We start from the raw sequence: 23,469 nt of genomic DNA on the forward strand, positions 1-23,469 counted from the left end.
TGAGATAACACAACACCATCAGCACTGTAGATAGCCTCGATGCCCAAAAAGAACCGCGGTCTACCAAGATCTCGAATTTTGAACGTTGTGGAGAGCTTATAGAGCAAACCATCAATCAAGGCAGTATCATTTCCCAGTATGAGAATATTGTCCACGTAAACTAAAATATAAGCCCGGGACTGCCCTGAATCATATATAAAGAGAGATACATAAGTTTTAGAGGGCTGGAAGCCAACCCCAACTAGGAAGGTATGTAATCGTTTGAACCAGGCCCGAGGAGCCTGCTTCAGCCCATAAAGTGAACGCTGCAGTTTGCACACATGATCTGGATAATTTTGATTGATATAACCAGGTGGTTGCCGCATGTAGATATCCTCTGTAATATGGCCATTCAAGAATGCGTTATGAACATCCAACTGACGCATTGTCCATTGATTCGATACCGCAAAAGAGAAGAGAAGTCGAACCGTGGTTGGTTTGACCACCGGGCTAAATGTTTCGAAGTAGTCCTCACCCGGGACTTGGTTGAACCCCTTGGCTACGAGGCGAGCTTTGTATCGTTCGATGGCGCCATCAGCTTTACACTTGACTCGAAAAACCCACTTGAAGCCGATTATGTTCATATCACGTCGGGTTGGTACCAATTGCCATGTCTGATTATGTAACAGAGCGTTGAATTCTTCATCCATCGCTGTTCACCATTGTGAGAGTTTCACCGCTTGTGAGTAACATGTCGGTTCATCATCATCAATCGAGGCTACCAGTGCCGTGGGAGTTTGGCGCTGCGTTCTAGTAGAAGTCCGGAGATTCATTACATGGGTCCGAATAGTGGGGCATTTCTGATGAGTACCACGATTTGTGTGTGACGAGGTTGTCGGTTGAAAAGATGAAGACCCCGTAGTAACAGACGAAGAGGTAGGCAGGGCTGGGTCCTGCACACTAGTGGGCTGCATGAGTCTACCGGAGCACACGCCCAAGGAAACGGGAAAGTAGAGTTACCCCCAGGTGAGCTGTATGCGTGCGTACCTGTGGAGTTATAGAAAGGAAACACGTCCTCGTTAAAACGAACATGCCTGGCTATGTAAATGCGGCCTGATTTGTGGTCCAAGCACCTGTAACCACTAAAAAAGTCGTGATATCCCAGAAAGACACAGGACACAGAACGGAAGTCCATTTTGTGCCTATTGTAAGGACAGAGACACGGAAAACAGTCACACCCGAAAACACGAAGCATGGTGTAATTGGGTGGCCTATTAAATAGACAAGTGTAGGGACTAGTGTTTTGGATTACTGATGAGGGCATCCGATTTAATAAATATACTGCGGATTCAAAAGCATAAGACCAGTATATTTGTGGAACATGACTTTGGGCTAGTAAGGTTAGGCCGGTTTCAACGACATGACGGTGCCGACGTTCCACACGGCCATTTTGTTCATGGGTGTGTGGACAGGACTGTCTGTGCAGAATCCCTAGGGTAGTGAATGTGTCATGAAGTTTGCAGTATTCACCACCGAGATCTGATTGAATAGTTTTAATGCGACAGGAAAAACAATTTTCAATAGAAACACGAAATTTTTGAAAGATGGAATATATGTCAGTTTTGAGTTTCATTGGGTAGTACCAAATGTAACGTGAATAGTCGTCGACAAATAGTATAAAATACCGAAAACTATCAACTGACGGGACCGGGGAAGGCCCCCAAATGTCCGTGTAAACTAACTCTAACACGGATTGACTAGAACGTTCTACACGCGACAGTGGGAAGCGCGCAAACTTACCCAGCTGGCACGCAGTACATAATTTATTGAAAGCACGGAAAGACCCATTAACGGGACATCTAGAAATGACCTGACGTAGAACTCGAAGGTGCGGGTGATCGAGGCGATTATGCTAGGTTTGCGGGGATGCTCTAGCAGACATAAAAGCTACGGGAGAGGACGTTGTGAGTGAGTACATCCCTCCTGTACTGGGACCGCTAAGCAGGACCTGATGGGTGGTACGGTCCTTCACAAGAAAATGAGTAGGGTGAAACTCAAAATAGACGTTGTTGTCATTAGTAAATTTGTGCACAGATAATAACGAAGCACGTAACTTAGGCACATGAAGTATGTTATTTAGAGATAGTGACCGCAACTTAGAAGCCAAAGAGATTGAACCTGTGTTTGAGATTTGCAAACCTGAGCCATCACCCACACGCAGATTTTCGGTGCCGGTATATGGTTCAACATTATCTAAGCCATCCACATGTGGTGTTGCATGTGCGTTTGCACCCGTGTCTGGAAACCAGACATTAGAAAAAGGTGCATTATGAATATCATCCTGAGGTTGCTGGAAAGCCACATTCGCATACGGAGCAGTAGGCAAGCGTTGCGTCGATTGCGCAGGGAGTGAACGTTGTCCAGAAACGTCGATGAAGCGCCGGTAGCAAGTGAGGACGGTGTGGCCTTGCATGTCGCACAGTTGGCATCGCACTCCTCCACGCCCGCGTTGCCCTCTTCCCCTCTGTCCTCGGTGAGACCGTCCGCGACCACGGCTTCCGTCCTGGTGTTGGCGTGGTGACGGTGGCGGCTGCTGGGCGAGTAAAGCCGAGGGTGAAGGCTGCGGTGGCGGACCCAGATCTTCTGGAAACAGATATTGATGCGTGGAGAGGAGGTCAGCGACCTCCGGGATGCTGAGGGGAGCGCTCTTCGTCGTTAATGACGCAACAAGGCCGCGGTATTCCGGCCTTAACCCCCGGAATACATGCAAATTCTATTCATCAAGGCTAATTGGTCTACCAGCCTGAGCGAGCTGTTCGACAATCACTTGGGCTCGTCCAAGGTACTCCGCCGGCGTGGAATGTCCTTGATGAAGATTTTGGAGCTGCGACAGCATGCTCAACGAGCGCGACCTAGAAGCGGATCCGAGAGCTATTTCAACCGCAACCCACACAGATCTCGACGTCGTATGACCGATAGCAAGATATAAGACCTCCTCAGCGAGTGACGAAATGAGCATACTGAGTATACTTTGATCTTGCTGGATCCACTAAGCCCGGAGAGGATTAGCGACCGGAGTAGCAGAGTTGGCTGAGGTCACAAATTCCGGCGGGCATGCACTGGAATCGTCAACAAAACCATAAAGGTTTTGGCCACGTAAGAAAGGCACAAGTTGCGCTCTCCGAAATAAGTAATTTGTGGCAGTCAGCTTTATGGACACATAATGGTGTGCCTGGTGAAGAATGTTTGGGGTATGCAGGTCAGGTACTGAGATGGCAGTAACAGTCCGGTTGGAGGAGTCTATGGTTGCGGCATTAGGTGCAGGTGGCGGGGCTTGGGTAGTTTGGTCGGCCATAGGATCGTTATAGGCTTTGATACCAGATGAATGAGTAGGAAGAGAGTGACTCTGTTTATATGTTCAATGAATTACAATGAGTTTACAAGAGTTATATATCTACACAGAATAACACAGAATGAGCCAACTAACAGCATATTGGTCTAACAACCCTCATGACTCTAACTACTCAATATGGAGAGACTCCTGAACTTAAAGCACTTGAGTAGAACATGATTAATAGCAGTTTCAGGCATCCATAAAGCAATTGATTGATAGCAGTTTCATCTTGATGAAAGATACAGTCGCCCCATATGGTATTCCTTCTCTCTCTTCCTCACTCTCACAAAAGCATGTAGACACTACCAGAACATGCATTCATGGTCTAACACAAAAACACTAAACACAAATTCCAGAACCCTCAGCCTTTAAATTCATGCCTCTGTTATATTAGTTATCAACATTGCATTCTTGCCATGGACATTTGCCAATAAAAATCAGATTATGCTCACCTATGTTTGTCATTCATATTGTGTTTTCTCTATGAAAATCTATGCTCTATTACTATGTAATAACTAACATAATAAATCATTAATTAAGCCTAAATGACATAATGCAAACACAAATACCCATAGTGTAACTGTTAAACAAACTGTTACACTGAATTACCAACAATGGCATTTAGACATAGTCAACAGAACAAAATGAAATTACAACAGAACCATCAACAGTGACGAAATAATCTATTTCTTGTCGTGTATAAGCTAACAATTATGCAAAAGTTTAAAGCCTAATAGAATAAACCATCTGTTGAGCATTTATTCCACTCAAACAAAGAAAAAGAGAAATGTAGTCTAATGGTGTAGTAAGGAAACTAATTCTTGGGCTCGATCTTAGGCTTCTTCATACATTTTGAAGATGATGAATAATCTACATTTGTTCTCTTTAAAGACTGCTCCTCGGGAGTGCTCTCATCAACCCGACTTTTGGGAGTGACGAAGATGTAGCATCCAGTGGTGGTATAACCACTGTTCCTTCATCACTTTTATTCAATAGTTTGGGTTGATGTGTATGCGCAATAGGTTCGTCTTTTTTCACTCCAAGCGCGGTAAAAACAACGTTCCCACTATACTTAAATTGGTCATTCCGTGTGACAATCCTAAACATCATTGTCTTCCCAATCAAGTCAATTTCATTGGGCATGCAACCAACCTAGGACAAGCAAAACAGATAAAAAAATATTATACATTGCATAATAATAATACATTCAAAACCGAATAGTTGATTGTTAAGATATATGGATTCACGTACTTTAGAATACTTTTCTTTCAACTCGCTAGCTGTAACTCCTAACAGTGTCAAGCAAACATTGTCCCAAAGTACAAGAGGGTCATCCTGGTCGTCATCCAGGACAACAATCACCACCTTGTACTTAATTATTCCGTCTAGCGAGTATTTATCGCATGCCTTACAATACATTTTTTCTGTACAGTCTTGGAGCTTCTTGCCACACACCTTATTCTTACAAGCATTGAAATACCATTCGCCTTCTATGCCTAGGATTTCTCCAAGTACCTAAAATTCACCAACCTAAAAATTAATTACACAATACGTGAGGAATATAATGAGTGGCTTTTCAAATGATTTAAATAAACCTGTGATTTCTACCTTCTTGTTGTCATAAATATCCTTTAAAGAAGTGAGTGTGATATTTTCACTCGATAAAGCTTCCATTGTTCCAGATCCAGAAATTCTTAACCTAGAGCTTATACTCCGTATTGGAGTCAAGAACCTAGGCAAACTGATTTGAACGGATTACCCATAATCAACAAATGTGTTTGAAATAAAATATAATACACAACTGTAGTATAACGATAAATGGATCTGCCAAATCAGCATTGTAGTAAGGCAAGACAAAATCAACGTGCTCGTCCCATAGGGTAATCGTGAGTCGACTCTCCCTGAGTGAAAAACAATAATGAACGTGATGACCCCTAAAATTATACTTAAACAAATAAAAAAGTAATCTAAACAAATACATACCGGGTATCTTCAATGACAAGATCAATCAACCTTTGGGGTTTTGAATGAACTTGGATAACTTTTTCCTCAGTAATGGAAACTACATGGCCAATCAAATCTTCACAAACCAAACAAAGGATTTAAAATTGTTAGTCATGAATGTAACATTAGAAACTTAGTAAAACAAAACAAAATGAGAACACATCAAGTATAGAACAAAATTTAAAGAAGAATTTACCAATTAGCTGATTGCTATCCACTCCTCCGGGAGCCTTTAATGATCCAAAATCTTTGAATTTGAACATGTGTTTGGGAAAATCATATCCATCTTGATCCTTAACACTAATCAAAGTGTCATGGTTCGCTTTCATAATGTATTTATGCTCACATGACTTAAACTTCATGTGACACGTTTGCACAATGAAATTGTGAATATCATAGACTTCTCCTTCCTTCAAGAGTTTGTTGAATTTAACGACAAACTCTTTGGGGATTTGTAAATGGATGCAAATTCCTTGAGGAAGATCATGAAATTTAAAAACCAAGCAAAAAGCTCAAAAAACTTTCAATAAACAAATAAATAAATAGGCAGCATACTAACAAAAAAATGCATAACAATAAATACACATCATGATTAAGGAATACGAATAGGATTGTTTAGGCTGAAATATAAACTGTCATTCTGTCATCTACTTTGAAATAAATACAGAATACCCTAAAATTGAAATAAATACATAATACCTAATAAATGCAGTTGTCATTACTCTACTTCTTAATTCCTTATAACTGTATTACAAAATCAAGCTGTTTGGAAACATTACCTGGGAGTCATGGAGTAGGCACTCTAGTGTCTGTTGGTTCACTGCAGAACGTTGATATTCCCTGGACAAATAATAACGAATCAACCGAAGTCTTATACAATCTATATCTATACTATTAATAAAAACAATATCCTCAACTTTAACTTCCCGACCAAAACACTCCTATACTATTAAGGTCTGCGCAAAATAGTAAAATATAGTAATACAATTCCTATTCGTAATACAGTTGTACATTAAAATATGGTAATACAATTCCTAATAAAATATATTCTTCCCTACGTTCTTATTCGTAATACAATTGTACATTAAAATATGATAATACAATTCGTAATAAAATATATTCTTACCTACGCTCCTATTCGTAATACAATTCATATAAAAAAATCCTCAATTTTAACCTTCCGCTCAAAACACTCAAACTATAATTGTACAAAATAACACAAACAAAATCCCCACAATGGTTGATGTTAGCATAACTCAACCCGCAAGGCCAGCCAATTTTCTAGTTCATTTTTGGATTTGATTTCCACCCCCCCTGCGTGCGAAAGAGAGCCTCTATGCTATACAATTTAATAAGCCTTAGAAAGACTCTTGTATAAGTAGTGACGCAAACCCACTTCCCAAACCAATGTGGGACAAAAGCTACTTGAAAGCTTTTTCTCTCCATTTTTCTAACTAAAATGGGTCAAACTTTGAGAACCAATTTCTCATTCACCCATTATCTTTTTTGAGCGTAAAATATATCAATCTTTTTGTCTAACTACGAAGAACCCGAATCCACTTTGACTTGACCTAAATCGAAAGTGGACCCCACATATATTTGTACCACAATGTATATACTAAAATGCCATTTTATGCTATTTTTTCCAATAGTTATTTGTGCACAGAATATCAACGCTCTACGGTCAACCAACAATCACTCAACTGATTATCCCATTACTCACAGGTGAATTTTTCTCTAATATAGTTATACTTACTGAATATCAAAATATAAGTGTACCTCAAGATCTTGCAATAACTAACCGACAAGTAATTAAATTAATGATATATAAAGCAATGTAAATTATCTACATATTGCATTTATACACTTATTTTATAACACTGAATTTTTATGATATTTGTTGCATGCAAGAAAGACTCATACTATAGTTTATTTGTCGATTCTTATATGTTATAAATCATAATATCATAAGAAACAGATGTGAGTTTTACTTATATATACCTGGGAGTCTGAAACATTTTGAAATTTAGTGATTGATAAAATCAATATATTTTACAGTTTGACTATCAAAACTAATTTTATGGAAAATCATAGAGTATATACACGTAGATTATAAAATTAAAATTTCAGTGTCAATACTGTTATGACTCAATATTTTGATTACATTAAAAGTGATTTTTTTAAATTTCAAACTCAAGATATGGCACGCTTGATGAGTCGCAGTTGGAAGGTCAGTGACCCGCTCGCCGACTTTAGATGTCGTTGATCAAATTATTCAGTACATGTGCGACATGAATATTGGAAAAAGACGAACATATTTAAGTTGTAACTCTTTGTGTAAGGCAAAACTAGACAGTGAAAATCTAATAGAGGTACACACTCCTAAATTCTTAAATAGTTTGAGATTGTATGATTTTCTTAATCATTCACTGACATTAATTAGAGGTCGGTGCACCTGTTATGTTATTGTGGAATATAGACCATTCTCTTGGTCTTTATAACGGTACGCGACTCATCATCACAAGATTGGCAGATCACATTATTGAAGCAAGAATAGTTAATGGGACACATGAAGGAACCAAAGTTCTTATCCCTCGAATGTCTCTCACTCTTTCTAATACGAGATTGCCCTTCAAGTTCCAGCATAAATAATCCCATTGATGCTTGCATATGTAACCCCCCACCTATTTCAGTAAAATTAAGGTTCGAAAAATATTTCTTGAGGCTATAACATCCATGAGATGATCTCCAGATGCTTCAAAAGAATTATTATAAGTAAGGACAGTTAGTAATAAGCTGCGATCGTACGTCCCGGTCACGAACCGTAATAATTTTAGGAACTAGTATTCGAACCCGTTTGACCTAAGAAATGGATTTTTAGACACCATACTATTATTCTGGAATTTCCTATTTTATTAGATTAGCCCATAGCAGCCAAAATTTATTTGTGATCGTACATCGCGAAATTTCGCAGGATACCGAACCTAGCCCAAGTTTGAGTTTTAGACTGGAATTAATTTTTGGGTTCGAAAATTGTTGAATTAAATTAGTTTCTACCGAGAATTTATCTGATTTAATCCCAAGCAGTCTAAGTTGAGATGTTTTAGATTATTTTATTCATTTTTAGGTTAGATCTTATCCAAAGAGGGGTGGACTAGTCAACCTTTGACCAAGACCATAAAAATCCAAATTTTCTTCTCCTTTCCCCCTAGCTTGGCCGAAAATCCTTCAAGAAAGAGAGAGAGTGAATTTTCATCATCTTCTTCATCAAAGCTCCAACCTTCCATAGCCAAGATCTCCACACAAACCTCCAAGATATTCGGTAAAACTCCAATTTTATTTGGTAGATAGCTTTATTTTTCATAGTAGAACATGAATCTAAGTTAAAATTTCTTGAAATCCTGTGTTATGTGGTTGATGAAATTTTAGGGTTTTGAGGTAAATTGGGGAAAACCACCTACAAAGACCTCCTACAAGATTTGGAACCCATTTAAGGTAAGGAATCCCTTTATTTGGTTGAGGTTATTTGAAACTAGGTGATTGATGATTTGGGTGAAATTACTTGGAGTGCTAGATGGAATTTTCGTGTACATAATGTATGTATAAACATGTAATGTAAAATAGAAAATATGTGTATATATGTACTTATATGTGTTTTATATTATCTATATGTATATATACGTATGAAATTACATGGGTATATTTATATATATGTATCACGTATAGTGCGTGTGTGTACAGAGTATGTATATATGTATGTATCACGTGTAGAGTGTGTGTGTATGCACAAACCTTATATAAAAATATTATATGGGTGTGGGTTGTGATATATATATATATATAATGCTCTAAATGTGTAGTGTAGATTGTGTGTGTGAGTGACGTGAGGTGTATATACATATATATATAACTGTTGTGTGTGTATGAGTAATGTAGGGTATATATAAAAATATATATATATATATAGTGGCGTGAGGTGTGTGTGTGAATATAGTGTATATACATAGTTACTTACATAGTATAGTATTACTCATATATATGTATAAAGTATGTAGATACAATTATATGTATGGGTTATGTATATACATTTAAAGGTCGTATATTTATGAGTACATATATGGATATGTATGTATAATTAAAATGTCACTTTTTGTGTGAGGTATATAGTTGTATGGATCATAACTATATATGTGGGTAATAAAAAGAACAACACTATGTAGTTGGGTAGTACGTGTTTGAAAGAATAAATGTTGTTATGTGTTACGTATATGTTGAAATTGGAAAATGTACATATTATATACATTGAGATGTATGTGTTAAATGTGAGGCTTATGTGACATATATGTGGAATTAAAAGTGTAGGGTAGTACACTTGAATTACCTTAGTGATATGATGCTAGTAGATCATTCAAATGCTTTGAAAAGAAAAGGAGAAATTTTGGGATTGGGTTGAAAGGAGAATTAATTTTCGAGTATTGGGATTTACCCAAGTATGTTCAAACTATTTTCAAAGCAAGGAAGGGGAAAGAATAGAAAAATATTTTCAAACCTTAGTTCTAGTAAAGTTGTGAAGGATCTTGTTAACCATGGAATAAAGATGAGCTTAAAGTGCCTATTCCGCATGGTAATTATGTGTATGATCAATCATACTGTGGACGAAGTCTATTCGCCGAGTACTATATCACCCGGAAGGAAAAGGACTCCTACGGGGGTGTGCACACTTAAGTATAGTCACTCTATGTTCGGGTAGGTGTCGTTCTTATGAACCTAGTGAGGCTAGCTAGGAATCATTCCAACGCTCCTATAAGTCCAGGGGATCAGTATTAGACCGGGCGATGACCACCGAACCCGAGTTCAACGATCCAAGTGGTCAGAAGTGGAGAAAGGACTCCAAAGGCCTCACACTTTCTAACTAGGACTAAGAAGAATTTTGAAATGTGAAGGTAGTTACTCTGTAGCTATGGGAAAGAAAGATATGGCAAGTAATTAAATACCCAAAGGTTGTGGGTAATCTTATTCTTTGAAAGGTGAGAAATGATGAGAATCTCTTTGTGAGGAAAAGTTTTCTACTAAAATGATTACAAGCAAGATGTATGAATCATGTTTATATTACTTGCTAGTACGCTTATCTGTTTAAACATTATATTATTGAGTATGTGGATGACTACTAAATGACCTTGTCAAGACGGAATGTTATCAACATTATTGAGTTCTACTCGTGAGGTATGCAAGCTGTTGATTATAACTGTTGCAGGTAGAATATTGCAGGTGAGTAAGGTATAGGGTATCCTGAGTAATCTTTTGTTTTCAAAACCTTCACTTAGTTTTAAATAACCCATGGATATCCTTACTTAGCCGTCGTGCTAACTACACTTCACTGTGTTTTTATCAGATGCAGTCTAGCGTCAGTTCTTACAGCCCGGTGAGCTCCGAAAGCTCACCGGAGTATGTGTGTCAGGGTATGGACTATGACGACTATATACAGATGATGGAGGGAGAAGACCCGTATGCACCCGGTTATGCTCCTGAGGCTCCCACACACCCAGATACTCCTATGGCTCCGTCGGCCCCGTTTTACTCTTGCCCGGTTATGGACGAGATCCAGGCTGCTTACGGCTTTTACCCCATAGAGCCGTTAGAGGGTAGCGATCCCCTAGAGTTCATTGTGCACTACCCCTACCCTTGGGACCCTAGCCCTCGGGATGTTTGGGAGGAGTGGTTGATGGTCATAACCACTTCTCGGTTTTTGGATCATATTACCTGGTATGAGGGGGAGTGGCACCTGGTCTGGGGAGAGTTCACCGGCCCTGTGTACCGCATGCTTGACTAGACGCCGGATCTTTAGGAGTTTCTGGGGAATTTGTTTTTGGTGTACATAAATTTTTGTAGCCGTAGTAATGGCTAGGCATAACCAGTGCTTTTAGGTCGAACCCTGTTGGTATTTTGAGCCCGAGAGGCTTCCTATGTATGTATTTTGGAAAAATTACGAACCCTGCTTAATGAAGCTTCATCTATTAACATGTCTGAAAATTGTAAGATCTGTTGAGTGGTTGTTGTGATGAGAATAACTCCTTTAGCCTGTGCACCTAGAGTGAGGTCTATCGAGGAACGATAGAACTCTCTCTCCAGGTGTGGCGGTAACGCCTCGGATGTACGGGAATGTAGGTCCGGGGTGTTACAGCATATGCCATGACTATCAACAAAAGCCATGGTCGAACACTAACTCACGTTGGGTTATTGCTTAAAAAAAACAGTTTCTAATCACTGTCAATTGTACGTGGCTTTCTCTCGAGTCACCCATCCTGATAGCCTGAAAGTGTTAATTAGTTGTAGACGAGGATGGACAAGATTGTGTTGTTACTACCAATGTTGTCTACAAAGAGATTTTCAATAATGTGTAAATACAACCGGTGATATTATGTTTTTTTTTTCAAGATGGAAAAATTGCTATATATCTACACAAAAATATATCTTCCATACATATGAATTAGAATATCAATTGATTCCTATAACTGAGTTACTAGAGAATGAGCATATTTGCCCAATTTATTAAAATACTAAACAATGATATATAAAATCTCTAAAGTTCCAGCACCGCATGCGTACATCTACACATTAACTATTAATTAAGCAATTATTTGTTGGAATTCAAACAAGGATAACATAAGAAAACATAATAGATCCAAAACATATCTTCAGTTGCACTATATAATATTTGATGTTATAATATATATAATTATATATCGATCTAAATATTCTTAATATATTATAACAAATTCATTTCGTGCATCGCAAGGGTGAAAATAGTAGTTTTAAAAGTGACAATATTTTTCCTTTTCTATTAAGGGTGTGTTTGGAAACTCGGAAAATGATTTCTGGAAATCATTTTCCGAGTTTCTAGTGTTTGGGAAGGAGGAAAATACCAAAGTCAATGGAAAATGAAATCCGATCAATGGAAAATAGAGTTATTTTTACGGAAAATGACTTCCCCTTTTTTTGAGGAGAAGTCATTTTCCGCCAGTTCTTCGCATAGCTTCTTCTTCGCTGCTTCGCAACATGGTCCAACACCAATTCACCACCACCGAAAATTGTTTCCGGCTGTGGGTACAAAACCCACAACCTAGATCTGTGGGTTTCCAAGTCAGAAACCAAACTTTTGGTTTCCGACTTGGAAAACCAGATTCTGGTTCCAAAGCCGGAAACCAGATTGGTTTCCGGCAAGGAAACCAATCTGGTTTCCAGCGATTGGTTTCCTTGCCGGAAACCAAACCAGTGCTCTGGTCTGGTTTCCGGATTGGGAAACCTTTTTTTTTTTAATTTTATTTTAAATAAATTTATTGTTTAGGTTTATATCTTAAATTATATTTATGTTAAAGATTTGAAGATTATATTGTCTTAGACAAGTTCTCATTTTCCTCATAGTTTTGCTCATTTTCCTGTTCATTTTCTGGAAAATGAACCAAACACACAAATGAGCTTTTCTATTGTGCAGCCAAATGCCGGAAAGGAAAATGTTTTCTGGAAAATGAGTCATTTTCCAGAAAACATTTTCCAGAAGTCATTTTCCTGCTTTCCAAACACACCCTAAATGGATATTTTTACCTTTAAAAATAAATATTTCATTAATTTTTGTTTTCCAATAAATTATTGTTTATACTTGGGAATTAAAATAAATGAATAAAGAGGTTTTTAAATATTATAATTATAATTTTAAGTTAATGTTACTAATAAAATTAAGACTTAAACATAAATAATTTATTAATACTAATTAATCTATCTATTAATAAAAGCATTATCCTCCTTCTAAAGTTTCCCGCTCAAAGTTCGGGTCATTTTGGTAAACTCAGTTATTTTATTTATTTATTTATTTATTATTTAATTAATTTAATAATTATTAATTTATTATGGTTAAATGTTAGTGATTCAATAATTGGATTTATTAATTAATTAATTACAATGTTAAACAGGTAATATAAAAATGGTAATATAATTGATGATTGAATAATTGATGATATAATTGGTGATTTGGTGATATATTTGTAATTTCGATTAAGTTATTTCAATCAAATAAAATTTAATACATAATTTCAAGATGTATTATTCATCTAGTACATTAATAATTTTCCTAATCTTATATATATTTATGTACCTAAAAAACTACGTTAATTTCCTAATCTTATACATAGTTATATATATTATATATATTATTATATGCTATACATGATTTTTTTCTTATTATCATCATAATTGTCTTTCCTAATATATTTTCTTTATATATATATATATATATATATATATATATATATATATATATATCATCTTTTATATATATATATATGTATATATATATATATATATATTATGCTATACGGATTATGTATATATATGTATATATGCACAAAGGGAAATTTAACGGAAATTATTGACTGATTTATATATGTTAATCTTTTGACTGATGTATATATATGTATATATGCACAACTAAGCATTTGTCTTTCTATCACATTATGAGTTTTTGATAACTGCCATCTAGGAGGAAGTGATCCTCAGTGGAGTCATTAGGTTGAGAAAGTAGCTATGAACAGATACTACATTATGGGAGTGGGTTCGAGCCTCAGTGGAGTCATTAGGTTGAGAAAGTAGCTATGAACAGATACTACATTGTAACAGAGTCAGTAGTATAAAGTCCAAAATTATCTTTTTGATTAAAAATGGTGGGGTAATTTTGTCTCAAATAATAAATACTTACTCTTATGAATTGTAATAGTGATGAGTAAGGTCGTATCCACAGAGACTGGTTAGACTTATCTTTAGCAATAGATTTAATAAATAATGAAATGAGAATCAAAACTTAAATAGCAACAATAAAATGGAAAATAATATCAAATAGCAAATAATTATCAAGTAAATGTCAATGGCAAATGGTATCCATCCCAAGGTATAATATCAGTTTAATTCTAACAAGACAGATATTGATATGCAAGCCAAACTAACTTTAGTCTTTACTAGATTGGTTATGGTTATTAACAAGCTCTAACAACCTGTCTTTCCTTACTTCGTCGGTAATTAAAACAAGTTCTTTAATTACTTCCCTAGCTAATAAACAACCCTAAACAAGCTCTTAGGATTTAATTTACTAACAGCATTATCTAATTAGAAAGACTACCAATCCTAGCCAACAAACTCATAAGCTCGGTTCATTTGAGCTAGACTATATATCTTCATAACACAAACTGAAAATCAGTTATAATCAAATTGTGTTATTTGCTACCAACATCAGAACACTTAAACAATTACGGATTTAAGGTTCTGACTAGCAATTTAATAACTTGATAATTGAACTGTAACCCCTCGTCTATTCCGATAAGTCTAGGGTTCGAAAAATATTTCTCTAGGCTATGACATTCATGAGATGATCTCTCGGTACTTCAAAAGGATTTTTTATAAGTAAGAATAGTTAATAATAAGTTACGATCATACGTACCTGTTGCGATTTGGCAGCCCGGAGTGAAGCTTCGTGCTGCTGAAGATTACTCGAACTGGTCCCAGTTGGTTCTCGGGTAGTTCGGTAGTTTTGGACGGATAGTAAGTGACGGACAGGTGGGTATTTGTTGCAGGTTTAGGCTTCGTTGGGTTGGAGTTAAAGGTGTTTTTTTTTTTGGGTTTTGGTGAATAGCGGTTTGCCACGTCCGGCTATAGAACGATAAAAACCGGGGATGACGCCACAAGGATGGTAATTTCCTTGATAAGTCGAAAGAGCTCACATAGGACCCAGTGAGAAAAAACTTGTGATGCAATGCGCAAGACTTTGATTTCTAATCTCATACATGTCTGTTTTCAAAGAAAAATGAAGAGGCTATTTATACTACTATGACCACCTCATTATCAGCTAAACTAAAGAGATAAAAAATAACTAAAATCTGGTCTAAGAATTAGCTGTTATCTCAAGAGACCAGGGAGCAATTAGTTAAGCTAGAAAACAAAAATTGAATATAAAAATTCAATTTTTATTTACAAGACTAATTTCCCTTTATTTGACCAGCTTCTTTGAAACTCAATCCTGGACCGCAACCACATTGACATATTTAGCTTCACTCCTCTCCCCAAGTTCCCATAACTCAGTCTTATTGTTGTTTAACTTATGTATGATTCCATTTAAAGCTCCTTGCAACCGGCCCGTTCTCGTGTGATAGGACCTCCCGTGACTTGCAACGGATCTTGCATGCCATTTGTTTGTCCTGCGTTGTCCTCAACATCTTCCCCCTTCGTAGCAAGATTCGTCCACGAATCAGCTTCATCTGCAACAAAACGAGTTAAATCAGCAACATTAAAGGTGGCACTAATATTATACTCACTTGGTAACTCCAAGGTATATGCATTGTCATTAATTCGGGCCAACACTTTAAAAGGTCCATCCCCACGAGGAAGCAACTTGGATTTCCTCTGAGTTAGAAATCTTTCTTTGTGCATGTGCACCCAAACTAAGTCCCCGGGCTTGAAGACCACGTGCTTTCGACCCTTATTGACTTGTTTGGCTACTTGTTCATTCCTTTTAGCAATTTGTTGGCTAACCTTCACATGCATCGATTTTACCATCTCAGCTTTCTTAGCGCCATTTGTGTTCAAATACTCTTTCACAGGGAATGGCAACAAATCAAGGGGAGTTAAAGGGTTAAAACCGTATACAACTTCAAAAGGAGAAAAACCCGTAGTACTATGTACATGCCTATTGTATGAAAACTCGGCAATTGGAATGCATTCTTCCCATGTTTTCACATTTTTTTTTACTAACACTCTTAACAATGTTCCCAAAGTTCGATTTACCACTTCCGTCTGTCCATCTATTTGAGGATGACAAGTAGTCGAAAATAAAAGTTTGGTGCCTAACTTACCCCAGAGTGTTTTCCAAAAGTAACTCAAAAATTTAACATCCCTATCAGACACAATGGTCTTAGGTATGCCATGCAACCTTATTATCTCCCTAAAGAATAAGTTTGCTACATTACTTGCGTCATCTGTTTTATGGCAGGGGATGAAGTGTGCCATTTTAGAAAAACGGTCCACTACAACAAATATAGAATCATGCCCTTGTTTAGTTCTAGGCAATCCCAGAACAAAGTCCATCGAGATGTCAAGCCAAGGGTGCTCTGCCACGGGTAATGGAAGATACAATCCATGAGGCATACTTGTGGACTTAGCTTGCCTACAAATAATGCAGCGCTCACAAACTCTACCAACATCTCTTTTCATTTTAGGCCAATAAAAATGTTCACACAAAACTTCGTAAGTCTTGTGTATCCCATAATGTCCCATTAAACCTCCTCCATGGGCCTCTTTGACTAGCATTTCTCGCAATGAGCAGTGCGGAATGCAAAGTCTATCAGCCTTGTACAAAAATCCCTCATGCAAATAATATTTCCCATGCGGTCCCCTCTGACATGCAGCAAAAACACCACTAAAATCACTATCATGCACATATAATCCTTTTAAGTGCTCAAATCCAAGAAATCGTGCATGTAACGTAGACAACAAAGTATACCTACGAGACAATGCATCAGCTACAACATTCTCCTTACCCTACTTATATTAGATCACATAAGGAAATGATTCAATGTATTCCACCCATTTTGCATGGCGCTTATTGAGCTTTCCCTGTCCCCGTAAATATTTTAGGGATTCATGGTCAGTATGAATCACAAATTCTTTAGGCCTTAAGTAGTGTTCCCAATGTTCTAGTGCCCTAACAAGAGCATAGAACTCTTTATCATAGGTTGGATAGTTCAGGCTTGCCCCATTTAATTTTTCACTGAAGTAAGCAACAGGCTTACCTCCTTGCATGAGGACAGCGCCTATACCCACCCCGGAAGCATCACAATCTAACTCAAAGGCTGCCTCAAAATTAGGTAAAGCAAGTACGGGCGCAGTGCTTAATTTTCCTTTTAGAAGGTTGAACGCACGTTCTTTCCTTTCCCCACATTGAAATCCCACATTTTTTTAATCACCTCAGTTAGTGGCGCAGCAATAGTACTAAAGTCTTTCACAAATCGGCGATAGAAACTAGCTAAGCCGTGAAAACTTCGTACTTCACTAACATTTTGTAACACCCCAATTTTCAACTCTTACATTTATTACAAATCAGTATTCATATGCTGCGGAAGCTTACATCTTATCAGCAGAAAACTGGGTGCTACCGCCACACCTAGAGTGAATTCTATCACCTCTTTGACAAACTCCACTCTAAGTGCACAGGCTAAACTTACAACATTAACAACAATCCCTGTCCACATCAAAGAGTAGACCCCAACCTCAACTTCCATCCTATTCAGAGCTCATCGGGCTACAGGAACCCACCCTATATAACATCTGTTAACAGAAAACACATTGAAGTGTAGTTAGCACGACGGCTAAGTAAGGATATCCATGGGTCATTCAAAACTAAATAAAGGTTTTGGTAAAACTTTTTACATGGAAACCCTATACCTTACTCATCAGCAGGGATTCTACCTGCAACAGTTATAAATAGCAGCTTGCATACACAATAAGCAAAATTCAATACCATCCCGAACCATTTCCCTCTTGACGAGGTCATTTGGTAATCATTTACATACCCAAGAATATATTGTTAAGCAATTAAGTATACTAGTAAGTAATAGAAAACATAAATCACACATTTTGCTTGTAATCACTTTAGTAGAAAAACCTTTCCCTCATAATGAAATTCTCATCACTTTTCACTTTTCCAAGAGAGAGATCACCCACAACCTTTGGGTACTTAAATACTTGTCACATCTTTCTTTCCCGTAGTTACGGAGTAACTACATTCATATTTCAAAATTTCACTTAGTCCTAGATAGAAAGTGAGTGTGAGGCCTCAGAGTATCCTTTCTCCACTTTTGACTGACCACTTGGATCGTTCAACTCGGGTTCAGTGGTCATCGCCCGGTCTAATACTGATCCCTTGGACTATAGGAGCGTTAGAATGATTCCTAGCTAGTCTCACTAGGTTCATAAGAACGACCCCTACCCGAAAATAGAGTGACTATACTTAAGTGTGCACACCCCCGCAGGAGACCCTTTTCCTTTCGGATGATATAGTACTCGGCGAATAGACTTCGCCCACAGTATGAACTAGTCATACAATAACATCACCACCATACGGGAAGGCACTTTAAGCTCTCTATCCCGTAGGCTACAAGACAAGGTCCTTCACCACTTTTACTAGAACTAAGGTTTGAAAACATTTTTTCCACCTTTTCCCTTTTCTTGCAAAAATTTAGATAATCCACTAACAACCCTTCACAATGGTAAATCAAGTGTAACCATTCTACACTTCCAACCCCACATTTTTCACATAAGTTCCATACTTGACACATACATCTCAATACATATAACATATGTACTTCCCAACCTTAACATAGGCATAATACACAAAATACATTTACTCTTTACATGTACATAATACCACCTCCTTATAAGAAAATTTCAGCTTGGCGCAGTCCGAAAGATTGAGCCGGTAAAAATAATTCCCGAACTCTTTTTCACTTGAAATTTTTATGGTAGAACCCCAACTCATAGTACTTGATGTCCATAAAAAGTTTTAATCATTTTGATCCGCGAATAAACACAGAAAATTCCATTTTTGCCCTTGGCAGTGTGCTGTCCAGAATTTTTCTCTCTGGACCAGTTTTGGAAAAAAATTCGAAAACCATACTTATACTACTCCGATCATTATGAAATTTTATATGCAGGTTCTACACTTATTGAACTACATATCTGAAGAAAATAGGATCAAAATACCTTACCAAAGTTTCCCAATAAATCTCGGAAGTTACTGCCAGAAATCTATCTTGATTTTCAATATCTTCACAAGTATAAGCCTATATGGACATAAATACAACAACATATACATGCATATATTAGCTATGAACATGTACACAAAAACTACCAAAGATTCAAAGAGTAATTTCTTGAACCATCTAAGAGTTCCTCAAGTTAAACACATAATTTTCACATAACACATAGATTTCATGTACACCAATCAACCACAATTCACAACCTAGCTATCAATTATCTAGTTTCAAATAACCTCAACCAAATAAAGGGATTCCTTACCTCCTTGAGAGTATATTAACACCGTAGGATGAATTTTGGATCTTTTCCCCCAATTTACTCAAAACCCTAAGATCAAAATCAATACCATAACAACAAATATTAAGAACTTAAGCTTAGATTCATGCTCTAGGAGGAAAAACAAAGCTTTCCACCGAATAAAATCGAAGTTTTACCGAATAGTTTGACACTTGTGAAGAAACTTGGCTATGGAAGCAAGCTTTAATGGAGGAAAAATGGTGAAGAAGATGAAGATGATCACACTTTCTCTCTCTCTCTTTGATTTCGGCAATTTGAAGGGAAATGGAAAAAAATTAAAGACAAAGCTTATATATTATATGAGGGAGTTTGTAGGATAAGCCACATTATTTGGATCATCTTCAAGAATTAATTAAATAATAACATGTGGCTAGAAATGGTGACAAGTGTCAAAATCTTATGGTAACTCAAGAAAAATATCTTCAATTGGACTGGTAAGGGTCAAAACAGATATAATTTCGGTAGGAAATAATTTAAATAGGAATAATTCCGAACTAAAAATTTATCTCAGACTGAAACTCAAAATTGGGCTAGGTTCGGTACACCGCGAAATTCTGTGATGTTACGGTCAAAATAAATTTTCACCCTTGTAGTCCATCTAATTCCAACTTAACTAAGCAGGAAGTTCATACTTAGTCATAATATGCATAATCATCCATTTCCTAGGAAATCCGAGCTGAAAATTTGTTCCTTAAAAATTTTACGGTTCGTGACCAGTACGTATGATCGCAGCCTAATAACAACTATACTCACTTATAAAAATTCTTTTGAAATATCTGAAGATCATAACTTATGAATGTCAACGCCTTAGGATAAAATAATGTTAAGAAAATACGGGGTATTACACATTTCTTGGTGTGGGCCACTCTTGGATAGCCTTAACTTTGGCACTATCCACTTCAGTTCCAATGGCATTAACAATATAGCCAAGAAAATGAACGGAATTTGTGCAAAATTCACACTTCTTAAGGTTAACATATAGTTGATGTTTCCTCAAGACTGTAAACACTTGTCGTAGGTGCCTAATATGTTCTTCGAGACATTTGATGTAGATTAGTATATCATCAAAATATACGACTACGCTTTTCCCTATGAAGTCTCGGAGCACATGATTCATAAGTCTCATGAATGTGCTAGGTGCATTAGTGAGTCCGAATGGCATAACAAGCCATTCGTATATACCTTGTTTGGTCTTGAATGTTGTTTTCCATTCATCACCCTCATGTATTCTAATTTGGTGATAACCTGATCTTAAATCAATCTTAGAAAACATACATGCACCATGCAATTCATCTAACATATCATCTAAACGGGGAATGGGAAAACGGTATTTAACAGTTATTTTGTTGATTGCACGGCAATCAACACACATTCTCCATGACCCATCTTTTTTTGGCACAAGTAACACCGGTACTGCACAAGGACTAAGACTTTCTCTCACATGTCCTTTGGACAATAACTCCTCTACCTGTTTTTGTATTTCTTTAATTTCATCAGGACTGCATCTATAGGTAGGACGGTTAGGAATTGGTGCCCCAGGCACCAAGTCTATTTGGTGTTCAATCCCCCTTATTGGCGGTAGCCCAGTGGGCATCTCTGTGGGAAAGATGTCTTTAAAGTCCTGCATCAAAGAAGACACTGCCTCGGGCAAGTGCTTGAGGTTAGTAGCCTCGGGACTAGGCCCTTTATATAACATTAACAAAATTGACCTCCCCGCTTTTATAGCTTGTTCAACCTCTCTTTTTTTGCAAAAGAAATTTTTTTTTGTACTTCCCTCATTCTTTTGTGCACTCAATTCATTTTTTTCTTTTTGTTTTTCTCTCTTATTTTTTCTCTCTATTTCTTTTTCATTCAATTTCTTTTCATCTTCATAAATTTGTCGTGGCGACAAAGGTACAAGAGTGATTTTCTGCCCATCGTGTAAAAAAGAGTACATATTACTATGTCCTTCATGAATAGTTTTTTTGTCAAATTGCCAAGGCCTTCCCAAAAGTATATGTGCAGCTTGCATCGACACTATGTCACATAAAACTTCGTCTATATATCTCCCTATAGAAAGTGGCACCATAACCTGTTTATTCACTTTGATTTCTCCTATATTGTTGAGCCATTGTAATGAATAGGGCGTAGGGTGTTCCTTCATGGTTAATCCCAATTTGGTGACTAGCTCAGTACTAGCAACATTTGCACAACTCCCTCCGTCAATTATCACCTTACACACCTTGCCATGAATATGACATCGAGTATGAAAAATATTTTCCCTTTGTTCTTCGTCGGCTGTTGCTTGCAAATTAAGTAATCTCCTTACCATTAATGTTTCTCCTTCCACCGGATGCTCAATAATGTTCTCATCGTCACTTGTCGCAGCATCATCTTGGTCATTGCCATGTTCAGAGTTTGTTTCTATTTCCCCAGTTAGACGCATTATAATGGTCTTTTTGTTTGGACATTCTCTTGCAATGTGTCCCCTTCCCATGCATTTAAAGCATTTAACGCCACTAGGTCTACTTGTAGGAGCTTTAGCCTTCCCTTTGTCATTACCTTCCTCGATTGCCTTTACTTTATTAGTCTCAATTCTAAGCTTGCGCTCATTTTTTTTTTCCTCCTTTTGCTCCTTTCCTATTTTCCAGCTGGAAGTATGTGCGCGTTTTTTCTTCTTTTTTAGCCTCTTTTCAATTTGTATAGCCTTGTGTACTAGCTCCTCATAATCAACGAAATCATACATCTCAATCTCGTCCTGAATATCCCAATTTAATCCCTTGATGAACCGGGATATCGTTGTTTCAGGATCTTCCTCCAGCCCTATTTTGGTTACAATCTTCTCAGTCTCATGATCATATTCAGCCACCGTCATTCTACCTTGGATTAGATCTTGTAGTTGTTGGTGTAATTCTCGGTGGTACCAATTGGGCACGAACTTTTTCCTCATTACTATTTTCATCTCCCTCCAAGTTTCTATCGTTCTATCCCCACTCCTTCTTCTACTAAGAACTACCTTATCCCACCATAGTGTTGCATAGTCGGTGAATTCTAGAGCTGCTAAATTTACTTTCTTCCTCTAGTCGGTGAATTCTAGAGCTGCTAAATTTACTTTCTTCCTCTCAGAGTAATTATGACGAGCTGCTAAATTTACTTTCTTCCTCTCAGAGTAATTATGACGAGCAAACACTCTTTCTACCTTCTTCTCCCATTCTAGGTAAGCATCAGGGTCACTCTTTCCCGAAAATGACTGCATAGACATCTTAACATTCCCCAAGTCATCATCTAACCTCCTCCAATCTCTATGCCCCCCTTCTATATTCTCTATCCCTGATTCTTCTTCTCCCATCATTCTCTTCTTCCCCATCTTGCTCACTCTCACTTTCCTCATCCCTTTCTTCTTCATCCTCACCCCTTCTCACATTACCTCTCCCATTTTGCCCCCCCCCCCCCCCATTTTGATTTTGTCGTTGAGTTTCCTCAACTCTCTCAATTCGTTCACTCAATCCCTCAATCACATTAGTAATCTTAGCGAATTGTCCCTTCATGGCTCTCATCATGAGGCGCATGTCGAGACTCAACTCTGGCTCGTCTGTCTCACTTGGACCAGACATGATGTACCCTGCACAAAAGTTACAATAAAATAGGACCTCACGTCACTCCCTCACTCACNAGACTCAACTCTGGCTCGTCTGTCTCACTTGGACCAGACATGATGTACCCTGCACAAAAGTTACAATAAAATAGGACCTCACGTCACTCCCTCACTCACGCTCTTTAATGGGGGTGGTCACTCGTTATTTTACCACTCGTATATAATAATAATAATAATAATAACTCTCTAATAATCTAACCAAATTATACCTTCTTATTAGAAATCAAAGTTCTCTCCTCCGAGTTCTAATCGAGTTCTAACAACTAAAATCAAGTCTTTACTACCAAGTGGCTAGGTGAATATATATTGG

At 37.4% G+C, this 23,469-nt stretch overlaps 1 pseudogene; it reads right to left on the reverse strand.

The window, feature by feature from the left end:
- Positions 1–3,028: 3,028 nt before the first annotated feature.
- On the reverse strand, positions 3,029–22,910 carry LOC116013168 (annotated as a pseudogene).
- Between the last annotated feature and the right edge of the window lie 559 nt (positions 22,911–23,469).

Source organism: Ipomoea triloba, chromosome 3 (assembly GCF_003576645.1).
Source record: "Ipomoea triloba cultivar NCNSP0323 chromosome 3, ASM357664v1".
In the NCBI taxonomy this organism is placed as follows: Eukaryota; Viridiplantae; Streptophyta; class Magnoliopsida; order Solanales; family Convolvulaceae; genus Ipomoea; species Ipomoea triloba.